Consider the following 18,308-nt stretch of genomic DNA (forward strand, 5'->3'; position numbering starts at 1 on the left):
GCTTCATATACTTATTTTTCTTTTTGAATTTGCAAGTCCTTGCGAGGTCCCTGTCTGACATAATACTCCTAAAATGGGTACAAAATATTTGATAAATATGAAACATTATATACAAATTAGAAAGGAGGCAAATACAAATGAACAAACAATATCATTTCGTCTTTTTTCTGTTGGTGTTGGGGTTCATCCTTGTGTCGTCCTCATTTTCTTTAACTACTACACAATTAAACACTAATATACAGCAGGTGCCAACTAGCAAAGTCGGTAAAATCTTTAGGTGATGATACCAGAAGTCTGGGCTGGAACCCGCTAGTCTTTAAAATCGTGAAATCGAAATGTTTTTATTGAATTTTTGTAAGAGGTAGTGGATGCTGAAATTACAAATTATTGTATATAGAACCATTTTGGGCTGGACCGTCGGATTCTGTGTGTTATCTAGACTCGGGTACGCAACAAACAAACCCCTGTGCTGACCGGCCGAGCTAGTTAGTTGCGTATATATAAGTAGCAGAAAAACATTTCGATAAATAAAAAAAAAACCGAACCCTAAAATCACTCTCTCTCTCTCTCTCTCTCTCTTATTAGTGACTGGAATGGCGATAAATAAAGGACGAGAAATGATAGAAACAATTCTAGCTCTATTTATAATATTAATTGCATGTGTTGAATTATGTGATGCAGCAACAGTTGTTGATGTATACAGATTAATTCAATACGATCTTTCTGGTGTTCCTTTCGGATCTCGTTTTTCTAGATTGAATCATCATGCTTCTTATTCTTATCCTTTATTATCTTCAACTGATCTTTCTCGTTCTGTTCTTATTATTCCTCTCCGTGAATTGAACATCACTTTTCTTAGAGGTATTTTTTTTTTTTTTTTTTTTTTGAGAATGAGTGAAGAGAGAATATATTTGTCTTTAAAAGTATAAAGATTCATTTTGTTTGCTAGATGTTAACTATATTATCCACTCTTAAGTGGCATTTATGAGCTTGAAATTAGAATATTTTGTGGTGATTTAGAATTGAGAGTAATTGAAGAGAATATACTTGTCTTGAAAGTGTAAATATTCAATTCTGATAAGAAGAATCTTGCGCTAAATGCCATTTTTTTTAATGTTTAAGTATTTAATCCAGCATGTTAGGAGAGAGAGATTATGAGAGTATTTTGTAATTTAAGATGAAGATTATTGTTCCAAGTGTCATGTAAAACTGAGGTTACTTTGTGATAGGGAACGGTTATATTTTTGCAATAAGTTTTAGTGTGATGGATTATGATAGAAACATTATTACATGGATTTCACGTGTTTCCCGATGTATGGTTTCCTTAATCAACGACCAAAGACGTTATGCTTTAATTGTTTAAACAGAAAGGAAAAAAAAACTGAAAACAAAAGAGTGAAATAGTTTGACATTACCTACCAAATTGGAGCAAGGCCAGTTTGAAAACTGTATTAAGTTTAAAGTAGATTGTAGAATAGTGTCATACTTTTGGAAGGAATCTGGGAAGAATCCTCCAATTCAAAATCTTGCCAAGGGAAATGGTATTGAATCTTGGGCCTAGCTATCAGATTGATCGTAAATGGTTTGAAACATATAATCAGCAGTCGGTTTTGGGAAGAAAAATTGAATTGAATTTTTACCTAGATTGGGGTTTGGATGAAATGCACATATTGTTTATTGATTGACAAGGCTTTTCTCAGTTAAATTTTGGTATGTACTTCTGCTATTGGTGTCTGTTTCTCACCATCTCTCTCCCGTATAACTTTCCTAAAATATCTATCTTTAGGGTTGAGGTTCCTCCCATAGTTCTCTTTTCATTAATGACAGTTCGGTGCAATTTTTTTTTGCCATGGATAACCATTAACCATCGGAAAAGAAAGATCAATGCCAACCTTTGTCCATTCTGCTATTCATTAGACAATCAGCTTAGTGTACTTTACTTCTTTCCAGATTTTTTTTTTCCATCTGGTGCTGTTGTTTAAAATTGGTAATTTGGTCTTTTGGATTGGGCATGCCTCGCTTCTATGCAGTTTCTTTTATTCATTTTCCATCACTTGGGTATCTGGCTAGCGCAAAAGCCGAGGCATTTTGAGGATCAATCAAGTGCATGATATTCCTCACAAGTTTCTTGACTATTATGTTTTCTTTTAATGTCTTTACCCAAAGTAATTGTGTTACATTGAAGGCATCCCTTTGTGAGTTCTATGCGTTTTTTTTTCTAGATTTGGTCATTTTTAGATGTTGATTCATTTATGGTTACTTGTTTGCCTCGTATTGGTCTTTCCTTGATACATCTTCCTACCTACATTCCTCGATTTGTTAAGTTTTTTTGTTTTTTAGCTCTACCTGTAGTTAGAGTCCCTTGCCAAAACCACATGTGTTTTCTTAACATGGTTTTAAGGCATATATGCATGCATCTTGTTTGAACTTTCTTACCGTTTTTGTCTGCATGACACCAGTTCTAACTTCTATAATATCGAATTGCAGAATGTATTACACAAAAGCGGGCATTTGGAGGCATATTACTTCTGCTCCCACAAGAGTTTAGTTCTGAGAGCAAAGACGACAGCAAAGAAGATGGTCAAATGTATGGAAATGATAGGATGCGAAGTATACTGGCTGAGTTGGAACAATTACTTATTCACGCTAATCTACCTGTAAGTGTTATACCTCCTACACTTTTGCTCACAACACCTTATGTCCTTATCACTGTTTGTTATCTGATTACTTGTTTATGACCGTTTTATTACAATTCTACTGCAAATTATTATGTGTACTAATGTACTATTGTATTTAATAGTAACACTAATATAGATTCGAACGGGAAAAAACAACTAAATATAACACACACCATTAAGGCACATACTATGTTTGACACCAAACAACTGTCTAGTGTCTACTTCCAAAATACATGAGATTTTTCTCAACTTCTCTATTTTTTTTTGTTAGGCACATACTTAACACACACCGTTTAAGTATCTTTGTTAGGCACATACTTATTTATTTATTTTTTTGTTAGGTTTACTTTTAATTATCAAACCGAACCTTTTGACAGAATTGGCTCGCTTGTTTTTTTTTAACACAGTGAAATTAACTATCTGTTCTTAAATCAACAAAACGAGTTGTTCTTTCGTTTCTGCCTCTTACTTGTTATCATTTTTTGTTCTTTCTGTCTACAGTATCCTGTGTACTTTGCTTTTGAGGATGAGAAGATTGATGCTATATTAACTGATGTCAAGAGGAAGGATGCTGTTGGCCAGTCTCCTACTGCAACCACCGGCGGGTTAGTTGTCTTGTTAATATTTTACTTTGAAAAAAAAAAATCCTTAAATTAATTATGCTTGCCCTAAGTTATCAAAAATTAAGAAACTTGCTCGAATAAGTTTAATGGCTGGACCATGTTTGGTCTCTTCATAAGTATAACTTGAATGTGTAGCTCCAAAGATAGGCTTAAAGTTTACGATATTTGAGGTCTACAAGTGATCGAGACGTGTGTGTGTTTGTGTTTCAGTGTTTACAGTTGCTATTTAAGGGTGGTAAAAGGTTCCCTTGTATGCTCTTATTTTATGAAATTTTATTCAAAAAGTGGGTTAGAGAGGGAAAAGTTTTGTTGTGTATGCGTCAATGGTTATTATCATTTATCAGGATAACCTAAGGGAATTTTCCGTACCCTATGTTTTCTCCATGTAGATCTTGAACCTGATAATTTTGCAACTTAATGGCTTTATTAATGAAAGAGCTATGAAAGCCTTAACAGATGGTCAGTAGTTTTGGATGATAGTGCGAGGGAAATGTTTTCCTAAACTAACACAGGAAGTATTGTAGTCCAAAATCTTTAATGTTAAGATTAGTATGCATTGGCATGCTCAGGTTTTTTACAAAGGAGAGCTGCTAAAGTCTAAGAACTATAAAAGAGTCCAGTACAGAAAATATTAATTGGAATGCACCTGGAGATGTTGAGGTGGATCAGTGGATGCATACCACTTGTAAGAGGGATTTAGAAATGCATTCTAACGCGTTCCTCTTTACAAAAGTATTATGTTCTCGAGGAAGGGCACAACAGAGGTGGAGGCATGTACATTTTTTTTATTGGCAAAAGAGATAGGCAACAAGAAGTGGAAGACCAATATAATAATCACCTCTAGGGATGTTGGACAGACCTTTGGTATTGTGCACTCCATGCTTTGATATAAATTGCCAACTTGTGGTATTTGATGCATTCCGTCCACTCATTCAGTCATTTGGGGTTCTGCGCAGCTTTTAGTTTACTCTATCTCCGCTTTTTATTTTGTGTTTTGTTTGTGTGTAACATAACAATATTGTTTTCATTTGCATCTTTGCTTGTGTAGGTATAAGCTTGTTGCAGCCGTTCCAGAGCCCAAGAAAATTGCATCTGCCGCAATCACAAATATTCAGGTTAGTATTTCCTAACTCTAATTGGTTATTAATAGTATTCTGTAATTTGAAGTCCAAAGTTTTATTAGGATTAGTTGTATTCTATTTGTGCACCACCCAAAAGACGACTAATAAGGTTTTTAAATGTCTAAATGTTTTACTACGATGCTGTATTTAGTGTAAAACGATTGGCATTCAGCATGAGGATCACAATATTCGTAGTGCAAGATGACTAGTTTGGTAGTGAAGTGATGTGTAAGGCTGTTTTTTAATCAATGAATGGATTCAAATAGCCTACTTCTAAATGAAATATCCAAGGTTTCATTTGGTCTCTAGTTTTGGATTTAGGTAGTGTGAAAGATGCATTACTCGAATTTATAGTAGAAAATCATAAATTTCATGCTACTGGGGTAAGGGGTATGAGTGTAATGATGATGTCTTGGACATTCTTACCTTTGAAGGTCTTTAATTCTTTCTAAGCAGTTTTCCCGTATGATGGCTGATAGCATATTGGATGTCATGATTTTCTAAAGGTGTGTACCACTTGAAGATATGGGGGTCAGGATGATCTTGGAAAGACTGACGCCCTATTTGAATAAGAAAAACCATGCAAATGAGGTTTCATCGTGTGTTGAGGTTATCAATTGTTAATGTGGGATTCAGAAAAGCCTAGATGGGAGAAGTTAGGTTCTTAGGGGCACCATTAACTATATATGTCTTAATCCAACCATAAGGAAATTACAATTCTTACCAATGCCAAACTCGCCTATCAGTTTGCTCGAGGTTTCATCGTGTGTTGAGGTTATCAATTGTTAATGTGGGATTCAGAAAAGCCTAGATGGGAGAAGTTAGGTTCTTAGGGGCACCATTAACTATATATGTCTTAATCCAACCATAAGGAAATTACAATTCTTACCAATGCCAAACTCGCCTATCAGTTTGCTCCTGCTCTGAGTCTGATCACTTCAATTCTGCCAAACTCACCTGTTTATTGCAGTTCTTTTGAATGCCAAAGTCCTAACTCCTAAGCTTCCTAACATATTTCACAGAGTAGCTTATTTTTGTTACAATTAATAGTCACTCCTCACCCCAATGATCCTTTTAAAAACAATTTCTGATACTTCCTTCCAGTCTGAATTTTATCTATTGAATGATTGACACCCTTTTGAAATCATTTTTATACCCCATAATAAATTGAATGTGTTTGGGAGGTGGGGCCAAGAAAATTCCATAAATGTTGTTAAGGGCCATAGAGAAATTATACTTTTATGATTCAAGTGGTTGAGATTTAGAAAAGGATAAAGTTTGGATAAAGGTAATCATCCTGATAATTATTTAGTCTCCACCATATTACGCAATGGACACCACAGGATGTTGGAGCGTTGAATTTTGCAGGACAATAAGTTATATGTCGTTTATTCGAAAGTGTAATTACCTGTGTAGCAGATTTTAATTAACACACTAAACTGTTGTATTTTTGGGTTTCTAAGTTAATGACAACAAATTAACCCTTTCAAAATTGATAAACAAATGAAAATCTAGAATTTAGCCTCAAGAATGTCCTGTAGGCAAATAACTACCAAGTTTTTAGGTACTAATCCAATGTACCAAATTTAAAATAGAAGGTAGTGATTGCCAAAGTCTTGTTGATAGACAAGGGATACAGTCCATAGCTTGATTGAGAAGGAAGTACTAACTTTGCAATTGCCAAAATAGTAGAGTCACTTTTGTAGTAGTACATGTCAACAGGTCAAGATTTGGGAGGTTGGTCTCATGGTCTTGGGTTCGATTCCCATCTTCATCGGGTCTTAAAAAATTAATTAGGATATAAAAGTTCCAACTATAAAAAAAAAAAGGTAGCTCCTCTATGTTCCAACTATAAAAACAAGGGTAGTTTCTCTATTTTTATTTTTATTTTTGATTGGCAAGCCTGTTGAGATCAGTAACTCGTTGATGCTGGCGTGATTCGAGCCCCAGACCTCTGGTATCATCACCTAAAGGTTTTACCGACTTTGCTAGTTGGCACCTACGGGTAGTTCCTCTATTAATCAGTGCATTAAGGAAAATAAAGATATGCTAAAGAAATTATTAAGATTTAATTTTTTAGTTTTCTTTTCTGTCTGCGGTGGTGGTGAAGGTGACAGAGTGGTCAAGTGCTGGCGGTGTTACTTGTGATGGGTAATTTGTTTGGGTTCTCATCTTTTACCAAAGGAGAGAAACACTTGTCTTCTTAAGAAAAGGAACAAAAACATTCCGCTTTTTACCAAAACTACAAACATGTGCTTGAGTGAAAGCCAGGGGCGGACCCAAGATGTGAGTTGAGGGGGGTCAAATCTGACATGAAACAAACAATCAATGGACAATATCAAGAATTTGTTTTCTCCTAACAACTTTTGTAATAAATCTTTTACAATGCTACTGTCTTTTAAAATTTGTAACTGAAACATTTCATGAGATATCGATGATCATTAACTTAACCAACAGTCTTTAGTAGTGAGAATTGGTTTTAATGGTTTAAAAGGTAAGAAAAGAAAGAAAAAGAAAATCTGAGCATTTGAACCAGTGAAAAGTTGAAGTTAAACATAATAAGTCAACCCCTAACTTTCACATGGGATGCTTATTGTTATTACAATCTTTGATTTGAATAACAGATGTTTAAAGAGATATAGAAGTAATCTAACATCCCCTAGGACTAGATGATTACTGAATTACTTGGCTGTGATCACATTTTTTAATGTCCTATAGGTTATCAAATATTAGAAGTCAGATCGGTCAATCTTCTATTTTGCCTCCAGATTTTAAACACCCACACCATGTGTAATATATACTTTAAAATGTTGAGGGTGGGATGCTTCTCGATCCTGGGCCCAATGTAGGTCCACCCCTGGTGAGAGCGGTTTCTGGACAATAGTATATATTACTCAAAACCTCATTTTAAGAATTCAGAGTAGCAAAATCAGATTTGGCCCATACAGGATTTTATGAAGTGCTTTCCACTTCAATGCTATTTGGTTCATGGGGGATATGTCTTTGCAAATATATCATACCATTTTTAATTTATTATTATTATTATTATTTGCATTATAATTTTCACAACGAAAAAGTGAGAAACTGATGTTGTTTGTTTCATTAATATTGTATATTTGTTTGTTTCACTTTGATAAATAGATCTGTCATAAAGAGCTGTCTATTATGTCAGGGATGGTTGCCGGGACTGAGAACAGATGGTGATGCTAATCAGCTCCCTACCATCGCTATAGTTGCATCATATGACACATTTGGTGCTGCACCGGTAGGGAAATGATATCTCGTGGTTATACTCTTTTTCTTTGGGCTGTATGAACGTTTGGATGGCCTTGCTTTTTGTAGGCATTATCAGTGGGAAGCGATAGTAACGGAAGTGGAGTTGTGGCACTTCTAGAAATAGCAAGATTATTTTCTCGCCTCTATTCAAATCCAAAGACAAGAGGAAGATACAATTTACTGTTTGGTTTGACATCTGGTGGACCTTACAACTACAATGGAACAATGAAGGTTCTTAGCTCCTTGTAGTGGCTATTATGCTCACTCCAACCTTTGGTCGCTTGTCTTTTTTAGTTTTATTTTTATTTTTAATTTGTTTTGGTTTTTTCTTTTTTATACCATGACTTACTTGCATTTGTCATTTTCGACAGTGGCTTCGGAGTTTAGACCAACGTGTACGTGAGAGTATTGACTATGCTGTTTGCTTGAATAGCGTTGGATCTTGGAACGATGAGCTATGGATTCATGTATCTAAGCCTCCAGAAAATGCTTATATAAAACAAGTGTTTGAAGTAAGTTTAAGTACTGTATTCCTAAGAAAATTGTTACATTCATGTCAATATATGACTTGACAATTTTCTTCTTCTGCCAGAGTTTTTCAAGTGTAGCAGAGGAGTTGGGGGTCAAAGTCAGTTTGAAGCATAAAAAGATCAATATTTCAAATCCACGAAAGTGAGTCCATTTTATACCAACATTTTCTTCATTTATGAAACAAAAACAAATAAGTGGCAACCATTCTTTCACTGAGCCGAAAAAAGTCATAATAATAGTCTCAGATTGTATTTTCTGCCACTGTTCTTAACTCTTAAGTTAGCACAATAAATGTCAAAACTATTTTTGGAAGACTGATTTATAATCAATGGAGAGACAAGGGGTACAAACAGGTATTTCTGAAATTGAATGTGACAAAATTTGAATCCAAATCCCATAACAGTGCTTAAGGTCCAAGTCTGAATTCAAAACCTAGTTGATTCTTTGCAGATATCCGAGTTGACAATACAGTGGTTACAAGGTTAAAAAAAATGCATTTAGGCTTAAGCCTCAAGGCGTGCCCTAAGCCTTTTATGGGTTTAGCGCTTTGAGGCTTAAGCCTCACATGTTTATACACTTATTTTTTACTTTTTCTCCACTGTTTTACAATGTTTTCCCTACTTAACCCCTCATAACTTCATTAAAGAGTAAAGACTCCCTAGTATGTTATGTTTTGATCATCAAAACACCTCATTCTTTTAGAAATCACAAACATCCATCATCAAATCTTATTTTTCCTCGTTCACTTTCTCTTTATTATTATTATTATTGAGGCTTAAGCTGTAAGCCTCACAGAGACAGAGTGCCTTGAGCCTCTGGTGTGTGTGTTTTTTTGAAACACTGGTTGGTTAATAACTTAATATCCGATCCCCCTGATAGCTTCAACAAAGGTGATAATATCCTTTTTCTGATATGAGTGTGCAACAAAAAAAATAATCTAAATCTTGATATGAGTGTTTGATGATAATTTATTATCTATTTGCGTTTTCAGATTCAAAATAGTATTTAATTCTATAGTAATTAGCACGTAATATATCCAAATAATTATATATTTATCATAGTTAATTAAATAATTAGTTATACGACGTATCAAACCAGATGTTTTTGAAGGGCAAAATACCAGTATTGGAGTTCCCTTTGGTATCTAAATAAACTTATGTCTGCTTGCCACTGGCACACATCTCCCAAATATCTCTCATATACTCCAGAATAATTTGAGGAGGGAGAATCCAGTATTCAATAAGAATATAAATATAGGAATGATATCTGAACTCGTATCAACATTCCGGAATGCCAGAATTCTGTCTTATCCAATTTTGAGAATCCATGTCGAATTTGGATATCCAGTAACACCCCCAGAAAGAATACATGTTAGTTTCGGGAAAATCCACTCTGTAAATTTGATTTCACTTTCTTGCATTGATATTAAAATTTATTAGCTGAAATTGTAATTATAAAGTCGCCAGGGTGCAACAAATAAACTAAAAATTGAACAAATATCTAGCAAAATCTTAGACCCCAGTATGGCAGTATGTTTGCATCACCCCTGGGGAACCTTCGCTACGCCTTTGACAGCAGCTTTCACTAATATTGGCACTTTGAGTGCCTTGGTGGGACTGGTACCTTTTAGTTCCAAGGCTACACTTTTACGTGCCTTTGCTTTGACAACATACTATATATATATATACATTTTTTGAAAGTGGTATACTATATATATATTTTTTTTTCCTTTCTTTCTAAACTGTCAAAGCACTCCTAGATATGCATGTGGTGCTTCACTTGACCTCTAGCATTAGCTCAACTGTATGGAAAATGTTTTAAGCTGTTGTTCCTGCTGTAGGTAGCTTGGGAACATGAGCAGTTTTCAAGGGTGAGAGTTACAGCCCTCACTCTCTCCGGATTATCTGTTGCACCTGGATTACTAGAGAGCACGGGAGGTCTGCTTGACAGCAGGTACTACTTGTTTAAAGGTTTAATAAATTTGAACATTTCGCTGAACTTTCTTTTCTATTTATTGGCTGTTCATTAAGGGCTTGGGTTTTCTAGGAAATTCGTGGATCAAAAAGCAATTCACCGAAGTGTCAAGTTGGTTGCTGAGAGTCTTGGGGTAATACTTTACTCAAACCCTGACATGTTGCCTAACATAGAATTAATTGCAGACTCTATTTGATTTGTTTATTTCTGTCTTCTGTTTGGTTATATATTGGCATTGTGGCAAGTGTAGTACAACGAGATACCAAGAGTGGGTAGGAAGGCTTCTGTGGAAAACAAAAACATTCCAACTATGTTGACACCTCTTAGCCCTCTTATTAACTTTTTATTCTACCACATACAATACATTGCTCCATTAGCAAGACACTAGGTAAGCAAGCATGTTGCAATGCATTTCCCTAAAAACAAACTCGTGAAACTTAACTTCGTGTAGAAATGAGCTACCCCGCCCAGATCAAAAGAACTCCTTGGCATTGAGTTTTATTAACTATTGGTGGCATATCGTTCTCCTCCGTTTGATTGTTATTAGAAATTATGTATAAATCATGGTAGCGCCTATCATCGACCCTAGAGGATCACATGCCAACTAGATGTAAAACCTTTGGATGAGTATACCAGAGGTCCGGGCTTTGATGCCCGCCAAGATATCTTGAGTCACTGATCTCATTAAGGTTTGCCAAAAAACAAAAACTAGAGTTTGGACTGATTAACATTTTTTGGCTAATCAAATTTGAGTGTATGGATAGCTCTTTATACGAATAGAATGGTTGTTTCTATGCGATCAAAATGAAATCTTGCTTGAGCATATTACAGCACTTGCTTGGGAATTGAGGTTTCTAATTTCTTTGACTGACAGGAACTTTTAAGTACAGACTTGTATAAACACATGCTTCTTGAAGAGACTAGTAGTTTGGGGGTTATCAGTATTGAGCTAGGTTACATTGACACGGCACATTGCGTAGATTGTCCCCACACGGATACTGGGTGTCGGATACTGGCCGAGCTCTAAGAGATTGACACGGGACACCGCGCAAATAATTAATTATTTTTTCAGTTTTCTAGCTTTACCCTCCGTAACTTAGGCCAATTAGCTTTACCCCCAGCTTCTTTCATCTAGAGGTTTACCCCCTAAGATCACACCACATCCAAGTCAATCAAGTTATCTTTTTTTGGTCAATGTATGTAAAAGACTTCATTGCCCTTTGCCCTTTTTAATAGTTTTCTAGTTTTACCCCCCTTAACTTAGGCCGATTAGCTTTATCCCCCCAGTTCTTTCATCTAGAGGTTTACCCCCCAACTTGGGTCAATTAGTTTTACCCCCTAGTTCTTTCATTTAGAGGTTTACCCCCAAGACCACAACATAATATCCAAGTCAATTGAGTTTGACCGTAATGTTTTTCTAGGTATAATTACATAAATACCCTGTGACTTTGACAAATACAGAATTGGAATTCAAATCGTCTATGACACATGTCATGATCTTGTGAACTCTATCCGACAGCCATACACCACTCTAAGGGTGTGGATGTCATTTGATAAGGATTGGTATATAACAAAATATATAATTTATTTATTTATTTTTTATTGTATAAAATATTATATAAAATCATAAACTAATAATATAAAATTGTAATAACAAAATAATAATAATAAATGATAAATATATATATTTATACTAGTTTTTATAGTGGTAAAATGAATTATTCAAAGCAAATAAAATTTTAATTTTCGGATCAGATATTATCCAATATCCGATTTGGATATCCGAAATCGGATTTGGATAATTTTTTTAATATTTGTCGGATTCGGATATGGATTCGGATATCGGTATAAATTTTCGGATTCAGATTCGGATGCAACCATATCCAAATCCGAACCTATCCGTTTGCACCCCTAGATAGTAGTGATGGTGTATAGTCGTCGGATATAGTTCACAAGACCGTGACGACATGTGTTCTAGATGATTTGAATTCCAATTTTGTATTTGCCAAAATCACAGGGTATTTATGTAATTATACCTAGAAAAGGGTATTAAAGTCTTTTCATTTGTCTTGACCAAAAACATTACGGTCAAACTCAATTGACTTGGATGTGTTGTGGTCTTGAGGGGGGGGGGGGTAAACCTCTAAATGAAAGAACTAGGGGGGTAAAACTAATTGATCTAAGTTATGGGGAGTAAACCTCTAGATAAAAGAACTGGGGAGGATAAAGCTAATTGGCCCAAGTTTTGGAGGTGTAAAGCTAGAAAACTATTAAAAGGGCAAAAGGCAATGAAGTCTTTTTACATGCATTGACCAAAAAAATAACAGTTGACTTGGATGTGGTGTGATCTTGGAGGTTAAGCTACAAACTGTTATTTTTTAATAATTATAATTTAGAAGTTTTTTTTTTTTTTCAGAAAACAAGAATAAATTGGGGAGAAAAGTCTTACATACAAAACAAATATTAAAAATATTAAATTGCTTAATGTGATATAGAAATACAAAATGAGCTTACAAAGTTCAGGAATACACAATGTTAGAAACTGGACTGTTTTTTTGGCCTAATTTGGTTTTAAAAGGTCTGCCCATAATATAAGAAAGACTTAAGTCAAACAATTTAAGTTACAAGCCCAAGTAAAAGCCCACTAGGGCTTAGAAAAACCAATCGTGGCTTTGTTTCTCTTTCCCCATCTCCTCCTGCGATTGGTGGCTGCTCTCTCCTGGTCTCTCTCTCTCCCATCTGCTGCTCGGTAACCATCAGGTACGTTATTAGACAACCATCTCTTTGCTCTCTCTCCCCATCTCCTTTCCCCGCTCTTTCTCTCTCTCCCCATCTATTGTCGTGATCTCGATGTTTTAAGCCGTGGTAGACACACGTATCCGTGGTTTCCACACACATTTTTTTTCGAATATGCCGGTCCATGTAACCTAGGTATTGAGGAGTTTTTATTTTTCGATATTGGTGGATCATATTCAGTTGAAGTTTCTCAGAACAATACATTTTAATAGGAAGACAGCCTATGATGCACGGCATTTTGTCATAATACCGGGTTGACACCGCATACGACACCGATACATCAATGTATCGAATACATCACCGATACGGCTAAGTTAACTAAAAATCTTAAAAAAAAAAAGACGGAGGAAAGAAGAAGAGGAAGAAGATTAGAAGATGTTGTTCTCAAGAAGAAGAGATCTTGATCTGTTGCTTTTCCTTACCTTTTCTGTTTTTTCAATGGTGGAGAGATCTAGACTGAGCTGATAATGGTGGAGAGAGACTATTTTACCTTTCATGTGGTCTACCAAAAGACAGCCTGTACATACGTGCTTCACACATCAATCTTCTTAATAAACACGTGACCACATAATGGTATATGAGCCACTTGTTTTAGTCAACCCGCTGAAGCCCATTACAAAGAACTAAAGCCTGTACAACAAAATTGGCCCATTACAATAGCGATTTTCAGGCCCCTTTTAAATGTCTTTCTATAAAAACAGATGGTCCGCTATTAAAAAGAACATCTAATTGCTTTATTTTTTTATTGTAAAATAATATTAATAACATAAAATAGCCGCACTCCACTGCCGCATACACATATCCTAAAATTTAAAAAATCCCGTGATCGCACTCAGACGATTTTGTACCCGTATCCGCATCATAGAAGACAGCTCGTCTCGGAAGTGGGGTATTGAAGTGAAACTCTAGTTAGGAAGATAATAAGGACAACTGAGGTTTTGGAGTTGGATTTTAGGCTGCTAACGACAATCTCACAAACTCAATACAGACAAGAAAAATGTTTAAAATTGAATGTAGTGGCTCTAACAAGTAACAAATTAGAGTAAATATATTTGAGTTGGTTCGATAATGGGCAAAGTTGAAAGGGGCATAGAATGGTGGCTTTAGATCAGATTTCATATATAGAAGGGTGACACTCAAATTACATGATATTACTCCATGTCTTTATATATAATAAAAGTATATAACTATATACGAAATATTGAAAAGGCCAGGGGACACAAATGTGTTCCATGTGACATTTTTACTCTTCCAGGGTTTGCTGATTAGCATTCCTCTTTCTATTAATTTTACAATTCATAGATGTAACATGTTTGTCATCTTATTTGTATATTGATAGACAGTGAAATTCACAGTTTAGCTACATATGTATTGTCCTCTGTATCTTGTAACCGCTTTACCTCAGTGTGTGAAATAATATTAGTTGGCCCAATACTTACTTTCCATTCTGGTTGCAGAGGCATATTTATGGTCACTCAGGAAAGAACATTGAGATCTTTGCAGATGATAGTAGTTTGGCTGTCAATCCTTCTTACATTAGCTCATGGTTGAACCTATTGTCCCAAACACCAAGAGTGGCACCATTTCTGACAAACAATGACCCTTTATCTTGGCTTTGAAAAAGGTTTGTCTCATTTTGTACACTTTTCTAAATTAATTTAAGAATGTGTATTTTGGTTCCTTTGTTCGGTGTTTGATTGTTGCATGCTGAACACATACCCAAAAACATTGAGACTTTACATAAATTGAGCCTGAATTTTGAGAATGTAATCTAAATTTTCACTTGGCAACTTAATATTCATGAAACTTCAGGTCCCTGCCTTGCTGATAATTTTGGTGACCTCAAGCAAAAACCGGGTTGATAATTGTGGCACAATTTTTTTATCGGAATATTCACACTAGAATTACAGAAAAAACATGTCAATGGGTGTCAAACACAGATATTTTCGTGTCCAATTCATTGTTTAATTTTATTCTCTGCTACAAGAAAAAAAAAGACAATAGCCTTTTTGATTGATTATAATATTTTTGTCTCTGGCAGGAATTAGGGGATCATACTGCTGAGGTGAATGTTCAGCAAGATGTGCTTGACGGGATTTTCACTTTCTACGATTCTACAACAGCCAAACTTACGATATATCAGGTTACTTTCTTACACATGCTATACTAGTTAGTCATTAACTTGTAATCTGCATTTACCCATCAAAGTGATTTAGGACATCGGCATAATCCTGGTGGTTGGGTACTTTTGTCTGGTACCAACTGTGGTGGTCCTTAGGCTCTTAGCTGAACCCACATGATTGGGCAAAATAAAGTACAAGTAAATATGGTGCTGACATAACGGAAGGAACCGGAATTATATGTTTGTGGGTGCAGTAGTTAAATTCAAATCCTTGTCATTCTTCATATATACGTAGCTGTTTACTAGTACAACAATGGAATTCCAAAAACTTTTGTATGCTGTCTCCTCTTCCAGCACCACTCCTGGTTCTGTCACTTAACTAGGAATTGAAAATATCATTGCTGTCACTTCACATCACTAGGAATATTAAAATATTCTGTCCAGTAACCATTGTCTTCTCATTACCATTAAAGTTGAAGGACCTTAACCATTCTCGCAACAAAGGGAGAAGGTTTTCATTTTTGAACCACATCATCTCAAATTTAAACAGCCTAGGACCCCCGCCTCCTTTACTTCACAATCCAAGAAAATTGAGAATAATCTGAGAAGGGTCTAGAGATCATGTGCAAGGTTTCCTTTTGATGCAACTTCTCCCATTCCGTGCCACCAACATTCTATCAAGTTTACCAAGGCCAGATTTATCAAACCCTCGAGTTTGTGTAAACCTGTCGCCGCTCATAGGAATATCAATTAGGCAGTTCCTAAAGTGTGAGAACTCTCATACATCTACCTTCTTCCAGATACCCTTTCTTTCCCATGCTAATCGTTATCACATTGAAATTGCCTCCAACACACCATGCTTTGCCATTCCACCACCTAGTGTATCACACCTCTTTTTTTCTGCATCAAAAGAGAAGGCCTTGAATTTGTAAAGAGTGAACATGTCAAGAGGTGGAGATGCCATGTGACATTTCTTTCCTGCCCAAAACCTTTCTCGCCCAAAACCATTTCTCACCCCATGTTTCAATCTTTCCCTGGTGAAAAAAGGGATGGAGTGGCACAGGGAGGATTGAAGTAGATAAGAGACAACAAAGTCATTACCCTGGCCTCTCTTGAGAGAGAGAGCTTGTCGCTGTTCCATAGGTTTGAGTATCTGGGTGTATTGTGCAGTGTGCATACAGGACTCTAGGGTTAAATTAACGTAAGGAATTAGTGTAGCGGCTCTCTAAACATATAGATAGAGCTGTTTAAAGAACGCCGCTCTAATCCTATATTCTTTTGTTATTGCAGGTTGTCAGCGTGGCCTTCGATCTGCTATTGCTTCTAGTTGTTGGATCTTATCTGATCATACTCTTTAGTGGTCTTGTCATCACAACAAGGGTAACTATCCCATCCATCTATATAGTAAATATAGATTAAGAAAGTTGTGATTAAAACAAATGTATAACCAGAGAATGTATTGCTTGGTTTTGCACAGGGTGTTGATGATCTCATCGGCATATTCCGACGACCTCCCTCACGGAAACAGAAAACTGCTTAAGAAAGCAGATGATTTTGCAGAATATTTCTGTAGGCAGAAAACTTAATGTTGTACAAGCTTTACTTTTCTAGGTCGCCTGCACAGATCAGTTGGCACATCAATGTTAAACCAAGTTGAGTTATTTAGGGGAGAGAAAACTAAATGTACGAGCCTTACTTTTGTAGGTCGCCTGCACAGATCAGTTTTGACTTTTGACTATAATTTGATTTTTGAATCAAAACTTACGTTCCTAATCTTCGTACAAGCTGAAAGACCCTTGGTAATAACAAAAGGAAATTCAGTGTCAACCATCGTTTGAACTTTGAACTAGCCCCAGCAAAGCCGATATGATGTTTTCTAGGGATAAATACTTCAGTTGTTGACCAAATGACGTCAAGGTTGTCTGAACTCTGAAGGCGCCCTAAATATGTTCAAGGTTTAGGTCATATTGCAATGCGAGCAAATAAATTTGTTGATTTGAGCAGAAAACAAGCTGAACTCTTTAGAAAAAAGAACACACTAATAAAATATCACACCTAAGAATATTGAAATTGTCACAGTATTTCCAAAAATATTACGAGTTTTCTCTATTTCAAGGTTTATGAACTATTTTTTGGGTAAAGAAGGTTTATGAACTGTGGAAGGAAAAGAAAGTAGCAACATGCTTTCATATTTGGAACAAGGATCACAGGATCCAATGTCTTTCAGAACCTTTTGGCATACCTGATACCGCACATCTAGTGTATTTTTTTTTTGTAAAATGCATTCTATTTATTCACTTACCAAGCAGCCGAGTCATTTAACAAAAGACTATTTACAGAATTAGGTGGCCTATCACACCAAATAGAGGTAACACCCACTTGCATATTTGAAAGTGTATCGGGCAAGTTTTCTCAGTAACCATGGGATTCGACCACCAAGTTTGATCTGATGCCTGATAAGATCCCAATTTTGCGAAAAAATCAGCCACAAAATTTCCTTCCCGATATGTCCAGTAGAGTTTAGAAGTGGAATTTTCTGCAAGCAAGTCTTGTATATCCAAAACAATGGCTTTGATGTCCATAGGAATTTGTTGTGCTTCATTCTTCACAAGATTGTAGATAACCTGAGAATCAGTTTCAAATTCAACATTGCCCAATTCCATCTGCTTAGCCAACTGCAAACTAGTCCTCAATGCAAGAGCTTCAGCTCTTAAAGTAGAAGCTTGCCTTAGTGGGAGTAGCAAAACCCATAATGAATTGCCCAAATACATCTCTAAGAACACCTCCAAATACCAAGGGTCCCGGTATTCAAGTGAAGAGCCATCAATGTTGAATTTAAAGTAATTAGGACTTGGTGATTTCCAACACATAGAACTGAAGATAACTGTATTGAGCCACTGATCTCAACTTCTTAGTAGTATACACTTAACAACTCAGTAGTATTGTGAATCAAAGAAAGACCATTTAATTATATTAGACGGCTAAATACCCTAACACTTGCCTACCAAAAAAAAAAGTTGTGACCCTTTGTTCTTGTTATTAAAAATCATATTATTTATAGAAATCAGCCAAATGACATAAGTTGGTTGGACTGTTGGACACTAATGCTCAGTTAACAAAACTAAAGCACCACCACCAGAGACCAACAATGAACAATGAGCCGAAACTGCACAATATTGTTGTATCT

The 18,308-nt window shown here is 35.7% G+C and overlaps 1 long non-coding RNA gene and 1 pseudogene across 2 annotated transcripts; both read left to right on the forward strand.

The window, feature by feature from the left end:
• Positions 1-514: 514 nt before the first annotated feature.
• Positions 515-16,896, forward strand: LOC147488986 (uncharacterized; annotated as a pseudogene). The gene is made up of 14 exons (XR_015201545.1): positions 515-861; positions 2,488-2,657; positions 3,180-3,283; positions 4,350-4,416; positions 7,595-7,687; positions 7,765-7,929; positions 8,070-8,210; positions 8,291-8,374; positions 10,070-10,182; positions 10,276-10,336; positions 14,457-14,623; positions 15,041-15,142; positions 16,412-16,501; positions 16,599-16,896. The product of XR_015201545.1 is annotated as an uncharacterized LOC147488986 (transcript).
• On the forward strand, positions 4,958-5,926 carry LOC147488987 (uncharacterized). The gene is made up of 2 exons (XR_015201546.1): positions 4,958-5,445; positions 5,700-5,926. It is a non-coding gene; the product is annotated as an uncharacterized LOC147488987 (long non-coding RNA).
• Positions 16,897-18,308: the final 1,412 nt, after the last annotated feature.

This window comes from Coptis chinensis, chromosome 7, assembly GCF_015680905.1.
Source record: "Coptis chinensis isolate HL-2020 chromosome 7, ASM1568090v1, whole genome shotgun sequence".
Classification (NCBI taxonomy): domain Eukaryota; kingdom Viridiplantae; phylum Streptophyta; class Magnoliopsida; order Ranunculales; family Ranunculaceae; genus Coptis; species Coptis chinensis.